A 17235-nucleotide genomic window follows, 5' to 3' on the forward strand; every position below is an offset into this window, starting at 1 on the left:
ATCATCCTTAGATTTAACAACAGAGCTGGAAGGGGCCCTGGAGGTCTTCTAGTCCAACCCCCTGCTCAAGCAAGAGACTTTATCTCATCCAAGGATTAACTAGGGTCAATCCTACTTAGCTTCTCTGACGGGCTAAGGTTGCTTTGGACTCATCCGGTTCTTTCATCGTGGCAAGGAAATCCAGGCTGAACTACTGATTACTCTTTCCTCATGTACAACAAGCTATCTCACTGTTCAAGCCCCAACTTTCTATTTTGTGTTTCTCATCCTTGGCTGCTTGAAGAGGCGTGGACTTCAACTCCCAGAATTCCAGAGCTACCATGGCTGGCTGTAGAATGGCCGCTTGAAGACGCATGGACTTCAACTCCCAGAATTCCAGAGCCACCATGGCTGGCTGTGGAATGGCCACTTGAAGACGCATGGACTTCAACTCCCAGAATTCCAGAGCCACCATGGCTGGCTGTGGAATGGCCACTTGAAGACGCATGGACTTCAACTCCCAGAATTCCAGAGCTACCATGGCTGGCTGTAGAATGGCCGCTTGAAGACGCATGGACTTCAACTCCCAGAATTCCAGAGCCAGCATGGCTGGCTGTGAAATGGCCACTTGAAGACGCATGGACTTCAACTCCCAGAATTCCAGAGCTACCATGGCTGGCTGTAGAATGGCCGCTTGAAGACGCATGGACTTCAACTCCCAGAATTCCAGAGCCACCATGGCTGGCTGTGGAATGGCCGCTTGAAGACGCATGGACTTCAACTCCCAGAATTCCAGAGCCACCATGGCTGGCTGTGGAATGGCCACTTGAAGACGCATGGACTTCAACTCCCAGAATTCCAGAGCTACCATGGCTGGCTGTAGAATGGCCGCTTGAAGAGGCATGGACTTCAACTCCCAGAATTCCAGAGCCACCATGGCTGGCTGTGAAATGGCCACTTGAAGACGCATGGACTTCAACTCCCAGAATTCCAGAGCTACCATGGCTGGCTGTAGAATGGCCGCTTGAAGACGCATGGACTTCAACTCCCAGAATTCCAGAGCCACCATGGCTGGCTGTAGAATGGCCGCTTGAAGAGGCATGGACTTCAACTCCCAGAATTCCAGAGCCACCATGGCTGGCTGTGGAATGGCCGCTTGAAGACGCATGGACTTCAACTCCCAGAATTCCAGAGCCACCATGGCTGGCTCTGGAATTCTGGGAGTTGAAGTCCACCCATCTTCAGGCAACTGAAGTTGAGAAATGCTGCTCTATTTGGTAATAGTGCTAGTCTCCTGTTGTACGCAACTGCTAACTTCCCAGAACAAAAACACTTTAAACCTTTTTTTAAAAAGCAAGATCCTATTTTCTCTTCTTGGGAAATATCCGCCTTTTCATCGTTTTGTTCCTCTTCGGGGTTAGCACATCCTTTCTTCTTCCTCTTTTAAGAGGGTGTTTCAGATGGCATGTCGCTACCCAAAATGAACTTCCGTTTTTCTTTTTTTTGGGGGGGGGGCAAGGGGGCTTTTCCTGGGCTGATTCTCTCTGTGGCTCAAACGGACTTTGAAAAACCTCGGGACCCATCATCCTGAGCCCGCTACCCACCGTACGTTTGAACAGCTTCCCGTTTGGAACGAGCGCTGGGTTATCGATTTAGCTATCTGGGGAAAACTTATCAAACCCGAATGGCTGCTTCCTCATTTAGTTGGTTTTGCCGGCCTGATTGCAAAAGTTGCGTAGGCCTGTTCAGCGGAACAAAATCACAGTTGTGTGAGATGTGGTGCAAATCGCCAATGCAGAAGGACTTTAAAGCAGGGGTCTCCAACCTTGGCAACTTTAAGGCTTGCGGACTTCAACTCCCAGAATTCCTCAGCCAGCAAGCTGGCTGAGGAATTCTGGGAGTTGAAGTCCGCAAGCCTTAAAGTTGCCAAGGTTGGAGACCCCTGCTTTAAACAAGCAGCCAATGATTCGTTTTCGATGGCTTTTGTTAGCTCCAAAACTGGGTCTGGATTTCTATAACGTCCCTGAATAAAAACAAATAATTGCACATCTGCCCATGTCTTCATCCGTCGGATATCATGTAACACAACAACTGGATAGGCTGTTGGGTTGCCTTCAATCATTTATCCTTCCAAAGTCTCCAACTACTTTCTTGGCAGAAGTACCTAGGTTGTTACATGATTTATCTTCCATTGAGACGGGTTTTTCAACAGAATAACAAAGAGCTGGAAGGGATCTTGGAGGTCTTCTAGTCCAACCCCCTTCTTAGGCAGGAAACTGCATACCATTTCAGACTAATGGTTGTCCAATCTCTTCTTGAAAACCTCCAATGATGGAGCACCCATAACTTCTGGAGGCAAGTCGTTCCACTGGTTAAATGTCCTCACTGTCAGGAAGTTTCTCCTTAGTTCTAGGTTGCTTCTCTCCTTGATTAGTTTCCATCCATTGCTTCTCCTGCCTTCAGGTGCTTTGGAGAATAGGCTGACCCACACTCTTTTTTGGGGCAGCCCCTCAAATATTGAAAGACTGCTATCATGTCACCCCTAGTCTTTCTTTTCAGTAGACATGCCCAATTCCTGCAACCGTTTAGCCTCCAATCCCCTAATCATCTTTGTTGCCCTTCTCTGCACTCTTTCTAGACTAGAATCTCAACATCTTTTTTTAAAAAAATATATTTTGGTGACCAAAATTGAAACATTAGCTCTTTCCTAGGGCTGAGAAAAAGTGGCTGGCTTCACGGCTGAGATGGGATTAGAACTCAGTCTCTGGGTGAATGGCCCAATGTCACCCAGCTTTGATACCTAAGGCAGGTGTAGAAATGGGTCTCCTGGTGATTGGCTCAAAGTCACCCAACTGGTTTTCAGGCCTAAGGTGGGACTAGAACTCACAGTCACCTGGGGACCGACCCAAAGCCACCCAAGAGGCATTCCTGCTTAAGGCAGGACAAGAACTCACAGTCTCCTGGTGATTGGTCAAAAGTCACCCAGCTGGCTTACAGGCCTAAGGTGGGAGTAGAACTCACAGTCACTTGGTGACCGACCCAAAGCCATCCAAAAGACATTCCTGCTTAAAGCAGAACTATAACTCACTGTCTCCCAGTGATTGCTCAAAAGTCACCCAGCTGGCTTTCATGGCTAAGGTGGGACTAGAACTCAAGAATCTCCTTGTGATTGGCCCAATGTCACCCATTTGGTCTTCATGCCCAAGGCGGAACTATAACTCACTGTGTCCTGTTGATTGATCCAAAGTCACCCAGCTGGCTTTCATGCCTAAGGCGGGACTAGAACTCACAGTCTCCACATTTCTAATCTAATACCTTCACCACTACATCAATACAGGGTCTCCATTTATCACTGACCGGTGGAGAAATTCTCTTATTTCTATTTACCATTGGAAACTCTATATTTGTCTTGACATTTTGCAAAATCATTTAAAGAGTTTAAGGATGTGCATGTATTTTTAGGTAGCTTCCTCTTCCTCCTTTTTTTTTTCTTCAAGCTTTTCACCAAATCTATCGTTCATATACATTTTCCCGACCCAGGATAGTTTAGCAGAGAATTTTCATTAACAAATGCACTTAAAGAGTCTTTCCTCTCCGATACACATAGTCCTCAACTTACGACCACAATTGAGTGCAAAATGTCTGTTCCTAAGCGAGACGGTTGTTAAGTGAATTTTATCCCATTTTACAACCTTTCTGGCCACAATTGCACTTAAAGAGTCTTTCCTCTCCGATACACATAGTCCTCGACTTATGACCACAATTGAGTGCAAAATGTCTGTTCCTAAGCGAGACGCTTGTTAAGTGAATTTCGCCCCATTTTACGACCTTTCTGGCCACAATTGTTATGTGGATCACTGCAGGTGCTAAGTAACACGGTCGTTAAACGAATCTGGCTTCCCCACTGTCTTTGTCAGAAGGTCACAAAAAGGGATCACGTGACCCCCAGACACTGCAGCCGTCATAAAGACGAACTGGTTGCTGAGCGTCTGAGTTTTGATGACATGACCACAGGAATGCGCTGAGTGAAAACTGGTTGTAATTTTTTTCAATGCCGTTATAACTTTGAACAGTCACTAAACTGTTGTAAGTTAAGGAACTATCTGTATACATTTTTTGTACCTATAAAAAAAAAAATCTCAGGAAAGACCGAAGTGCGAAAATCAAACTGAAGCTAAAAGATGGCTTGGAAGGTCTGAAAAACCTAAATTTGAAAGAATAGCGCTAAAATACCAATTGTTTTCTCTCCTGCCTCACTGCATCCAATATATTCACATTCTTATGTTTCTCAACGTTAGCAGCTTTAAGATGGGTGGACTTCAACTCCCAGAATTCCCCAGCCAGCATATGCTGGCTAGGGAATTCTGGGAGTTAAATTCCCCCACAGCTTAAAGATGCCAAGGTCCAGAAACACTGTGCCAAAGCACAATGAAAAAGCGGCTAAAACACACAACAAACTATATGTTAAAGTGGTCTAAATTTTGAAGATCACTCTGCCTATATTCCTAATGGCAGAGTTTGAATAAAACCAACAAGTTTTCAATAATCCCCCCCCCAGATAGCCACCCCCTTCCCGAATTCCAAGATGGCACTTAACCTGGTTACTGAATTAACCCACGTTCCGGATTTGCATTCGATACTGAACCCTTCGCTAACCAAAGCAGTTGGCTGTTTGCGCGACAGGCTCAACCCCAGAAAACTAAAATGCAGGTGAATCAAATTTTAGTCAGGAGTTCCTAAAACCCAAATTGCAAACTTTCAGAGGAACACAAGGGGGCAGCAACGGGTTAGAAGTCTGCTTCTCTTTCTTGCCCTCTGGTGGTTAGTCGGAGTTTTGCAGCCACTGCATTTTACAACTGCAGCCACCAAGACTTCATATGAAGCCAGTATCTTGTCTCTCCCACACAAATATAATGGGGGTCACAACAGAATTCAAGGTAAGAGAGGGCAATGCGAATCACACTGCCTCCTACATAAATATCCTTTGAATATGCCCTGCAAAAATCCCAGAATTAACCTTAAAACATGATGGAGGAAAAGATTAAATGCAGGGAGGGGGTGGAGATTGCCCCAACCATATAGGAAATAAATGAAATGAGACACGCATAGAAAGGATTAATTTAGCTTTAGGCCTCGATCACATCTGCATTCTGGAGCCCAGCTCCTTAAGCAAGATGAGTTTAAAGCCATCTGTATCTCTGGCTCTCGGCGTGGAAAATGTGAGTATGGACCCCAGGGGTATCCAAAAAATACGAAAATGGCAGCCAGCAACATGAGATCAGATTTTCACTTAAAACAGAGAGTATTTCAGGTGCACCATTCTAGTCACCATCTTGATTTTTAAAGATCGTTTTGGGCTCCAGGGACCAGTTCTGTGGAAAAAGTTTTGCATGCTGCCTGTATCTCGCAAATGGGGCTATAAAAAAATACTGAGACTCTAGAACAGGAGTCTGCAACCTTAAGCACTTAAAAAGAGCCATTTGGACCCGTTTCCCACAGAAAAGAAAACACCGGGAGCCACAAAACCTGGGTGGGCGTGGCCAACTCAATGTCGCTCACTTCCACCAGTCACATGACACCCCCCTAGCCACGCCTACCTACCCAGTCATTAGGGCAGAGAACCAGTTGTTAAAAAACACCGGGAACCACAAAACCCTTTTGACATATCTCTCTCCCCGTCCCACTTCTCTTTCCCTCTTTCTCTGTATCTCTCTGTCTCTCTCTCTCCCCCTCTCATTGTATCTCTCTTTCTCTGGCCTGGCCACTGCTCCATCCCCTGCCGTCACCCTTACCTTCTCAGGCCAGGCGAGGAGTGACGGGGAGGGGAGGGTGAGGGGTGGGGCCAGCCAGTGGTGGGATCACCTGACAGGGAGCCACAGCTTAGGGCCCAAAGAGCCGCATGCGGCTTCCGAGCTGCAGGTTGCTGACCCCTGCTCTAGAAAGAGTGCAGAAAAGAGCAACCAAGATGATTAGGGGACTGGAGGTTAAAACATACGATGAACGGTTGCAGGAACTGGGCCTGGCTAGTCTAGTGAAGAGAAGGACCAGGGGAGACAGGATAGCATCTTCCAATATTTGAGGGGCTGCCCCAGAGAGGAGGGGGTTAAGCTATTTTCCAAAGCACCGGAAGGCCAGACAAGGAATAATGGATGGAAACTGAACAAGGAGAGATTCAACCTAGAAATGAGGAGAAATTTTCTGACAGTGAGAACAATCCACCAGTGGAACAGAAGTTGCCTTCGGAAGTTGTGGGAGCTTCATCACTGGAGGCTTTCAAGGGGAGACTGGACAGCCATTTGTCAGAAATGGTGTAGGGCAGTGATGGCTAACCAAGGGGAATGGGGGGGGGGAGGGTGTCACGTGCGTATGTGGCCACACTCATAGTTCTATGCGCCCCGCCCCACCGTGCATACGCGCGCAACCCCCCCCCGCGTTCCCCCTGCTTTTGGCCTGTGAGGGCACAGTGGGCCCAGTAGGCCCGTTTTTTGCCCTCCTCAGACTCCAGAGGCTTTCTAGGAGCCTGGGGAGGGCAAAAACAGCCCGTTTGCCGACTTCCAGTGGGACTGGAAGGCCCAAAAATCAGTTGGCTGGCGAGTGTGAGCGCGCCGGAGCTGAGCTCACGTGCCCACGGATATGGCTCTGCGTGCCACCTGTGACACGCGTGCCATAGGTTCGTCATCACGGTTGTAGGGTCTCCTGGTTGGGTGGAGGGTTGGACTAGATGATCTCCAAGGTCCCTTCCAACTCTGTTGTTCTGTTCTGTTCTTTGCGCGGCCTGGTTTCTGGCATGCTGTAGCCCGGTGCGAGTGCACGGCCCAGGAGTTGGGAATCCCTGTTTTAGATTGTCAACCCAGGATGCTCCTGCTTAAATCCAAATACAGGAAGTCCTCAACTTACAACTATTCATTTAGTGACCATCTGGAGTTACCATGACACTGAAAAAAAAAAAGATTTATGATCATTGCAGCATTGACATGTGTTCTGCCCCAGCTACGGACCCCAAAGAACGCAGCACACACAAAGTCTGTACAAACCTTAGTTTACTAAATTAAATCAGTCTTTTTCAAACAAAGGCTGTTAATTAACTTTCTTAACAGCCTACAAGAATCCAAAGAATAAATAATTGTAATCTTACTAGGGTTGGCAGAAAGCCCAGAAGCAATTTGCAGAGAACTAAGATCAAGACGCGAAGGAGAGTGAACGAAGTTGTTCCCTGCAAATTGCCTCAATTGTCATCCTCCCTTAAATAGGCTAAGGGAGTGGCCAATTAGCCCCAAGCCTTACTCTCGAGGAGACCTCCTGCTGAGGAGCCACTCCTGCCTTTTGGCCACTCTGCGCGCCCGTGCATTGAGAAGAGGCTCCTCCTCTTCTTCCTCTTCACTTAAAGGAGCTTCTGGAGGTTCTGAAGGCCCTGGCTGAATCCCTGCCTCTGGCACCACATCTTCTCCAGCCTCCTCATTGTCCGACTCGAGTGCCAGCTGCACAGGCTGCTGGTGCAGCACCACACCAGCCTCCTCGCTGTCGGAATCAGCTACTGTGATCAGAATTCAGATTCTTGGCAACTGCCATGTATTTATGAGTTGCTTTATCCTGGGGTCATGGGACCCCCATAGGTAAACCTTCCTAGCCTGCTTCCAACAGGCAAAGTCAACGGGGGAAGCCAGATTTGCTTAATGACTGCATGATTCACTTAATAACTGCAGTTATTCGTTCACAATTGTGGCAAAAAGGCCATAGAATGGGACAAAACTCACTTAACAACTGCCTGAAGATTTCTGTGGTCGCAGGTCGAGGACTATCTTAGGAGCATTACTCAAGAACAGTCACACGGGGTGTCTAATCTGGGTGGGCGAGAAAGGTACACAGGTAGTCCTCGACGTACAACAGTTCATTTAGTGACTGTACAAAGTTACAACGGCACTGAAAAAAGTGACTTATGACCGTTTTTTCACACTAACAACCTTTGCAGTATCCCCGTCGTCACGTGATCAAAATTCAGATGCTTGGCAACTTGGCTCATACTTATGACCGTTGTAGTGTCCCGGGGTCACAAGATCCCCTTTTGCGACCTTCTGACAAGCAAAGTCAATGGAGATGCCGGATTCACTTAACAACCGTGCAACTAACTTATCAACTGTTGTGATTCGCTTAACAACTGTGGCAAGAAAGGGCGTAAAATGGGGCAAAACTCATTTAAGCGATGTCTCGCCTAACAACAGGAACGTTGGGACTCAATGGCGGTTGTAAGTCGAGGACTGCCTGTACTGAACTAATGGCTTGAAAGTCTACCTTGCTATTTTCCCAGCTGCTCGGCAAGTCCAAATCCACACAGCTAAGATGGGTTTGTGTAGGTGTGAACTGCACAAAATGCAAGGTTTTGAAGACTTCACAGTAACAGAGTTGGAAGGGGCCTTGGGAGATCATCTAGTCCAACCCCCGGCTCGCACAGGAGACCTGTGCTAGAGATTCGAACCGCCGAACTGCTGACCTTTCTGATTGACAAGCTCAGTGTCTTAACCACTGAGCCAGAGGTGGGTTCTAATTTTTTTTACTACCGGTTCTGTGGGCGTGGCTTGATGGTCATGTGACAATTCTTTAGGATTTAGCAGAGGTACTGGTCTACCAGGCTTTTAACTGCTTGCAGAGCTGTACCGATCTACCCATTTATTTTTTGCAGGCACCGGTCTACTCATTTGTTTTTGGAGGCACCGGCCCTTTGAAGCCCCACAACAAGAGTTTAAACAGTTTTTTTCCTTCTAGCCGATCAGCTGGGACTCAGAAGGCAGCAATAGATTGGGGGTGGGGCCAAATAAAAGGTAAGAATAACGTGGGGGAGGGGCGGGTGGTGGGGGCAGAACCGGTTCAGTGATGTCATATCGTCACCGTTACTGGCTCGGTGGAACAAGGCCGAACCAGGAGGAACCAGGGCGAAACGGGAGGAACCAGGCTGAACTGGGAGGAACCAGGCCGAACCAGGAGGAATCAAGCCGAACCAGGAGGAACCAGGCCGAACCGGGAGGAACCAAGCTGAACCGGGAGGAACCAGGCCGAACCGGGAGGAACCAGGCCGAACCGGGAGGAACCAGGCCGAACCGGGAGGAACCCACCACTGCACTGAGCCACCAAGTCAGACCGAGCAACAAGCTCCCAGCCTCCATCCCTGTGAGCAAAGCAGTTAGTCCAGCCTTCCACAACTGGATGCCAGATGTTTGGGGATTGTGGTCATGGAAACATTGCTGGTTGATAATGATCAGAGCTAAAGTGCATCTTATCTGGAGTGTTTTGAGAATGGGGACACTGTCTTAATGTATCTTGGAAGCTCTTTATAAAGACTTAACTTTCCTTGATGTCTACAGAGATTCTTAGTCATCCAGGTCATGGTTGTCCCAAAGGGGCTTTTTCAAAAGGCCACTGGACTTTTGTTTTTCCTTGAAGACCTTTTTCCCTTCTCATCCAAGAAGCTTCTTCAGTTCTTCAAAGAAAACCCAAGTTTTCAAGGAAAAGTCTCTTCAAGGAAAACCAAGCTGCCTTTTGCAAAAGCACCTTCGGGATTAACTTTGCCTCTTGGGAGAAAGAAAGATCTAATATTCCATTTTATGGAAAAAAAAAACGGATTCACATTGGAAAGCTGGAGATTTGCAGGGCACCAAATGGACTTTCCCAGCTGAGCTGTTTTGGGGGTTTGAGCTCTGACGGTGCAGGAAAATTGAACGTAACACCTGTCTGCAACCACCACAAAGTCGTTGCGCAAGGGTACAAACCACCATGGTTGAAAATGCGCCTCTGTTGGCTCCAAGTTGGGTAAGGAGCATAAATTAGCTCTTCCTCAAACCTTGAGAAAGCAGACTGCTGGCTAAAAAAGGGGAAACCCTCAAACACACACACACACACACACACACACACACCATCTCAAAATTGCCAAGAAGGAGGACAGATGTGCATCTCCCTTTCTAGCGTATCACAAGGACTGAAGAATTCACACAACATTGCTTTCCTATCCTGAACTGCATTCACGCAGCAGGCTAACTTATCCAGAATTAAAACTCTCTTTTGCCTTGGCACAGGACCAGGGTGGATTTGATTTAAATCGAGTTGATTTAAATCACAATTTAAATCTTGATTTAAATCACTAGTAAAAAGGCTTGATTTAAATCAACTCGATTTAAATCATAATTTTTAAAGAGCAACTTGTCATCTCTGCTACTCCTTTGACCCGCTGTTGACTCACCGATAGTCCCAGTGTTGCAGAATATACAGCCTCATGCTACATAACTCAGCTCCATTTCATGCTGAATAAACTAAATTATTTATGTATCTTAAATAGAAAACTATCTTACGATAGATTTTTACCCCAAAAGTTTTTTATTAAAATAAATTCGATAAAAATAAAAAAAAATCCGATGTAAATCAAAAAAATCCGATTTAAATTTAAAAAAATCTAGATTTTTTTGATTTTTTTAAAAGAATCATTGATTTTTATCCACCCTGCACAGGACTTCCCACGCCAAGGTGCCAAAAGGGCTGCATTCACACACACACCCCCCAAAAAACAAACAAACCAAGGTCAATGAAGGTTTTGTGAATCAGGGTTTGAACTGGTGCTGTTATAAAAGGCGTTGTGTCAACACACTAAAAGAAGAGGCATAGCAGGCTCTAATTCAGTGGTGAAAATTCAAATTTTTTTACTACCAGTTCTGTGGGCGTGGTTTGGTGGGCATGGTGTGGCTTGGTGGGCGTGGCAGGGGAAGGATATTGCAAAATCCCCATTCCCATCCCCCTCCAGGGGAAGGATATTGCAAAATCTCCATTCCCTCCCAACTCTGGGGCCAGCCAGAGGTGGTATTTGCCGGTTCTCCGAACTACTCGAAATTTCCTCTACCGGTTCTCCAGAACCTGTGCTGGATTTCACCCCTGCTCTAATTCCTTCCTGAACGAACAGCTTTATTCAATTTGAGATCTTCTAAATACTTGCAGGATTTCCTTAGCTTACCAAAGCCAAGTTGGCCAGGGAATTTTGCTAAAAGCAAAATAAGAAGAGAAATCAAAACGAGATGTCCTTACTTTGCAAAAAGACAAAGAGAAGGGCAAGGAAACATCTTAAATCCGGATTCTTCTTTGACTCGGAGGGAATACAGAAACTGATTTTAATGACTTTTTGAAAATTTTAATGGCGTTTTTTATCTCGCCCAATTCTACTTCCCCGGTTGCATAGAACAGGACCGAGTTGATTAACGTATCGAAAAGCTTCCGGCAGTGAAAAGATCTTTGGTGAAAAAGCAATAATTGAACCCGGGCTCAAAAGATAAAACTTTCAAAGAAATGGGTGTTTTATAAATCTCAAGCCTTTAGGTGCTGCTTAGCTATATAAGATCTCAGCTAGCAAAAGCATCACAAGCCAGGATGTCTAATAGGGAGATTATAGTTTAAAATGAGTCCTCAGCCATGCCTATCAAGTTCCCCAGAATAAAAAAAATGAGATTTGATGATATCTTCACGGCTGACGTATGTTGTACATCAAAGCAATTTCCGCATTCTATCTGCATCCGACCATGCGTGCAAAGACTTTAAAATCTGATTTTTATCTCCTGGACAAATCTGACATAAGCCATTTCAATAATGGTGGAGACCCCAGGGTGGAGGTGGGGAAGAGAGGAATCCAATTCAGGGTGTCGTTGCAATTAAGATTATGACACATGTCATGTCAACTGCAGCCTTTAAGACCGGCTGATATCCGAATCCCAAACCCAGGGAGTCCTCGACTTATGACCACAATTGAGTGCAAAATTTATGTCCCTTAGCGAGGCAGTTAAGTGAATTTTCCTCCTTGTTACGACCTTTCTTGCCACAGTTAGGGGAATCACTGCCATTGTTAAATGAGTCGCACGGTTGTTAAGTGAATCTGGCTTGACTTATACTTGTCAGAAGGTCGCAAAAGGGGATCACTGCAACCGTCATAAATACGAATCAGTTGCTAAGAGTCTGAATTTTGATCATGGGGATGCAGCAACAGTCATTAAGCATGAAAAAACAGTCGTAAGTCCCTTTTTTTCAGTGCTGTTGTAACTTCAAACGGTCACTAAATGAACTGTTGTAAGTGGAGGACTACCCATATAAAACAAAAATCCAATATGCAGAGAGAGAGATTATCAAACGAGGCCCAGCTAAGCTGACAAACTAATGCCTGAATTCGCACAACTAAAATTAAAACCTAATTGCAATCTCTGGAAATCCTTTCAGATAAGGAGAGTTCACAAAACAGCAAAACCAAACGAGAGTTTGTGACCTGCTAAAAACTCCCTTTATCACACATTTGTTATTTTCCTTTTTCAACCTGTGGTGGGCCACCAACAAAGACATGGAAATAGGAAGAAGAGACATACACCCGGCCTGTTGGTGCATTATTAACATTTGGTTTATGTGCAAAAAGCTATATTAATCCTCACTCGCCCTCCGTCATAAATCATAAATATAAATAAGTATGCCTATAAAAAGGAACAAGTAGTCCATTCTGCAAAGCTACAGTGGAATTCACCCAAGCTGTTCTCCAACATCGATTAGAAAGAGGTATAATTACAGTGAGCACATGAAATACAGAATTTGAGTTTTAAAAGGGACCTTGGAGGTCTTCTAGTCCAACCCCCAGCCCAAAAAAGAAGATCCTATATACCATTCTGGACAAATGGCTGTCCAGTATTTTCTTGAAAACCTCCAGTGATGGAGCACTCACAACTTCTGAAGGTGAGCCATTCCAACTGGATATAGGTTGACTTTCTCACGTTCTTTCGATTCCACCCCTTCTCCAACCCTCATCATCTTGGTAGGAAACCCAATGCAGACCTTCAAAAACCCAAGGGGAAGAATTACGAGTTGGAAGACCTCACCCATACCTGCTCCATGGCCGAGAGACCATCCCATCTAGCCATCCTGGAAGCTTCTCCAAGACCTCTGGAGCTCTCTTCCCGAGCTTGTCATAATACGTTTGGAAGAAAAGAAGAAGACGACGAAGAAAAAGAAGAAGAAGAAGAGAGGCGCCCAAATGCGGTAGAAAACAAGAGGAGAGGGAAGCAAGCAAGCAAGCGAGCACTTACTTAACAGGAAAGGGAGTGACAGCGGAAATGGCGTAACCAAATGCAAGACCCAAGGCCTTTTTGGGGAAAGCTGCATCCTCCGGCGGAGAGCTCGCAAGAAGGGTTCCTAGACATAAGGAAGGCAGTGACCACACTGAGGAAGTGGTTGAGAAGCGTGGCAGTGTGCAGAAGAGCGAAGGGTGGGGACCGAAAGAGTTCCCGTCTTCCCATCCTATTGTTAAGGCTGTATGACTTTCGGGGCCGACATGTTGTGACTCAAGATGCGGGAGGGTTTTGGAGGCCTCCTGCGTCTTGGGGTGGGCGGTGGGGGGAAGATCTGATGGAACCATTTATGGACGCTTGAAGGACAGAAGAGACTAGACCACGAGTGTCAAACTCAAGGCTGGATTTGGTCAGTGGGTTGGTTAGATCTGTCTCGCGGAGCCGGCCTGGAAATAGCAAACGACCGGTGCCTCTGGCAGCCAAAACAGGGCGCAGGGGAGGGGGCACGACCTCATGTGGGCCCCCCCATAGCCCATTTTGGACCTGGACAGCCTCCTGCAGCACTCTGGCAGCCAAAATGGGGCACCGGGTGGGGTGGGGCTCGTGCGCCCTCCCGCCACCCCATTTTGGCCAGCAGAGTGTTGCAGGAGGTGTCCATCCCATCTCCTCTCCACCAACACCAGCCGGCCTGGAGGTCTTCTAGTCCAACCCCCTTCTCATGCAGGAAACCCTGTCACTGTAACTTCAAAATGGTCCTTCAACAAATGGTTGTAAATCCAGGACTACCTGCCTCAACAAACTTCACCCGGCCCGTGTCGTTGTTCTGATTTGCTTTTCCTTTTCTCTTTCTCTCTTCTTTTTCCTTTTCTTCTTTTTTTTTAGGTAGGTGACACGACCAGAAGTTAGGTAGGATCGAAAGAAAATATTCTTCAGTAAAAGGTGACATGATTAAAAGTTAAGAGTAAGTTTTAGAAATAAGAGAAGGGGGAAATGTGAGTTTAGACATTTTTATATAATAAAATAAAGAAAATATGGAATAATTGAACGATAAGATTTGCAGCTTATTATAATTGTGTATCATTATTAGAAATATATAAGTTGATTGAATGTAATAACTACTGAAAAATGTTTTTTAGTAAAAGGTGACATGATTAAAAGTTAAGAGTAAGTGATAGAAATAAGAGAAGGAGGAATGTTAGTTTAGACACTTTTATATAAATAAATAAATAATTTTATTTCTATACCGCCCTTCTTCCGAAGGACTCAGGGCGGTGTACAGCCTATTAAAAGCACTAAGACAGACATCAGTTAAAAATAATTAAAATTATTAAATAATTTCGGCTCAGATTTAAAACCCCAAAAATTTAAAACACCCAATTTAAAAATCATTACATTGATAGCCCGGCTTGGCGGAACAGCAGGGTCTTGAGGGCACAGCAAAATACACGGAGGTCGGAGATCTTACGCATTTCTGGGGGCAGTTCATTCCACAGGGCAGGGGCTCCCACAGAGAAGGCCCTCCCCCTGGATGTCGCCAGCCGACGTAACTTGGCTGATGGCACCCTGAGGAGACCCTCTCTGTGGGAGCGGACTGGCCGGTGGGAGGCTGTTGGTGGCAGAAGTCGGTCTCGAAGGTACCCGGGTCCTATGCTATGGAGCGCTTTAAAAATGGTGACCAACACTTTAAATCGCACCCGGAAGACCGCTGGGAGCCAGTGCAGCTCGCGCAAGAGGGGTGTCACGTGGGCACAACAGGTTGCGCCCATAACCACCCGCGCGGCCGCATTCTGGACCAGTTGGAGCCTCCAAGTGCTCTTCAAGGGGAGCCCCATGTAGAGAGCATTACAATAGTCCAGCCAGGAGGTGACAAGGGTGTGAGTGACCGTGCGCAAGGCGTCCTGGTCCAGAAAGGGCTGCAACTGGAGAATCAGGCGAACCTGATAAAAAGCCTCCCTGGCCACGGCCGTCATATGCTCTTCTAAAGACAGCCGTGCGTCCAGGAGGACACCCAGATTGCGAGCCCTCTCTGTGGGGGGCAAAGATTCACCCCCAATAGTCAGCGATGGCACCATATAATAAAATAAAGAAAATATGGAACAACTGAATGATGATAAGATTTGCAGCTTATTATTAGTTCAATTTATATTATTATTATTTCAATTTATATGCCGCCTTTCTCCGGAGACTCAGGGCGGCGACAATTAATGATAATTGTCTTTCATTATTAGAAATATATAAGTTGTTTGAAAGTAATAACTATGATTAAATTTACTAGCTTTATTTGTATTAGAATTTATGACACTCAGGTGCCACTGTTCACACATTGATTTGTTTGTAAAAAAATAAAATAAAATAAAAAACGTTTTTTAAAAAAACTTCACCCAGCCCTCAAAGAGTATTTTGGAAGCAGGAATGGTAAAAGCCTGCATTGGTGCCATGGGCGACATTTCCATAAAATTTATTCACATTATTAGCTTTTTTATTAAGAGAGAAAGGGAGGGAGGCGTGCTCAATCCTTTTAAGTTCTTCTTTGCTTTCTTTGGAAACCAAGTTGACGCAGCCGAGGAGATGATGCACTGCAAATAAACCAATTTTGCATAAGACGGGGCCTCTCACATCCTCTTCCTTGACATCCTATCCGCTAGTGCTGCTTCCGTTTTTCTCAACGGTTGCAACTTTAAGAAAGGCGGACTTCAATTCCCAGAGTTCCCCAGCCAGCCACAGGAACTCAACACAAGAGCCTTGGTGGCGCAGCTGACTAAAGCGCTGTTAACTAGCACCAGCTGCCTGCAATTACTGCAAGTTCAAATCTCACCAGGCTCAAGGTTGACTCAGCCTTCCATCCTTCCGAGGTAGGTAAAATGAGGACCCGGATTGTGGGGGCAATAAGCTGACTTTGTATAAAAAAGAACACCATTTAGGGAGGGCCAAAAGCCCTACTAAGCAGGTATATACGAAAAGTATGAAGGCTATTGCATAACGCATTGTAAACCGCCCTGAGTCTCCGGAGAAGGGCGGCATATAAATCGAACCAATAAATAAATAATAAATAAATAAATAAACTCTGGGAATTGAAGTCCGCCTTTCTTAAAAGTTCCAACTATTGAGAAACACTCATAATCATAATCGTAAATTTATTTCTCAAGCATATATTAAGATAACAGGTGAAAGTATAGACATAATTTGAATACATGAAAAGAGTAAGAGTAAAAAGCAATATTAGGACAGGGACGGTAGGCACGCTGGTGCACTTATGCACGCCCCTTACAGACCTCTTAGGAATGGGGTAGTTGGCATTTTGCAAGAGGGATAGGACACCCTTTGCAAAAGAGAAGGAGGCTGAGATAGATAGATCAGGGGTCTCCAACTCAGGTGATCGGGAAAGCTTCGTGAGGACTAGCTGCTTAGCTCAAGAGACACAACACCGAGGCTTTCTCGCACACAGATGCAAACGTCTCTGGCGAACCAAACACGAAAGCTATCATTTTATTTCTCGAAACATGCAATTATTAAATCAGAACCCTGCCAAACCAAGCTCTAAAAACCGCTGTTTTGTTTTGGCCTCCTCTCTGCCAGCTTCTCTTGTCATAAGCCGCCAGTACCCTGCTCGTTTGCTTCTACCGGAAGTCTTTTATTCAGAATTTTTGCTCATTCAGGGGGGGCCCATTGGAGAGACGTTTCCTGTCCTTTTTGACTGGTTCCTCCTCCTTTCTATGGGGCATCCCTGGCCTCCCAATCCATCTTTCAGATCAGTTATCAGATCCCCAATGCCTGGAGACTTGGCATTGCCTCGGACAGGGTGGATTTGATTTAAATCGAGTTGATTTAAATCACAATTTGTGATTGTGCGCTCCCATAGAGAGGGGCTCCTCCGGGTGCCGTCGGCCAAACAATGTCGACTGACGGCCCCCAGGGGGAGACCCTTCTCTGTGGGGGCACCTACTATCTGGAACGAGCTCCCCCCGGAAATACGGAGGATCCCGGATCTGCGCACCTTCCGTCCCGCGCTTAAGACTTTCTTGTTTCATCAGGCTGTCCTGTCCTAAGTCTTTCCCCTTTTTAAATGGAAATTTTAAATTTGGTTTTAAAGTATTGGGGTTTTAAATTCAGCCAAATTATTTAATTCGTTTTATTCTATTTTAAATTTTGTATTTATATTGTTTTATTCTATGGCTGTTCACCGCCC

The 17235-nt window shown here is 45.8% G+C and overlaps 1 protein-coding gene across 2 annotated transcripts in view; it reads right to left on the minus strand.

Annotated features, from left to right (window-relative positions):
- Nucleotides 1-17235, minus strand: part of RGS19 (regulator of G protein signaling 19) — a 69112-nt gene that overhangs the window by 30978 nt on the left and 20899 nt on the right. The window contains exon 1 of one of the 2 annotated variants that reach the window (XM_034401785.3): nt 12867-13085. The exons of the other annotated variant lie outside the window; for it this stretch is intronic. The gene's annotated coding sequence lies outside the window, so the exon portion shown is untranslated. Of the gene's footprint in view, nt 1-12866; nt 13086-17235 lie in introns of those variants that run through there. 2 annotated transcript variants of the gene reach the window in all.

Source organism: Pantherophis guttatus, chromosome 3 (assembly GCF_059756535.1).
Source record: "Pantherophis guttatus breed Tessera chromosome 3, ASM5975653v1, whole genome shotgun sequence".
Taxonomy (NCBI): domain Eukaryota; kingdom Metazoa; phylum Chordata; class Lepidosauria; order Squamata; family Colubridae; genus Pantherophis; species Pantherophis guttatus.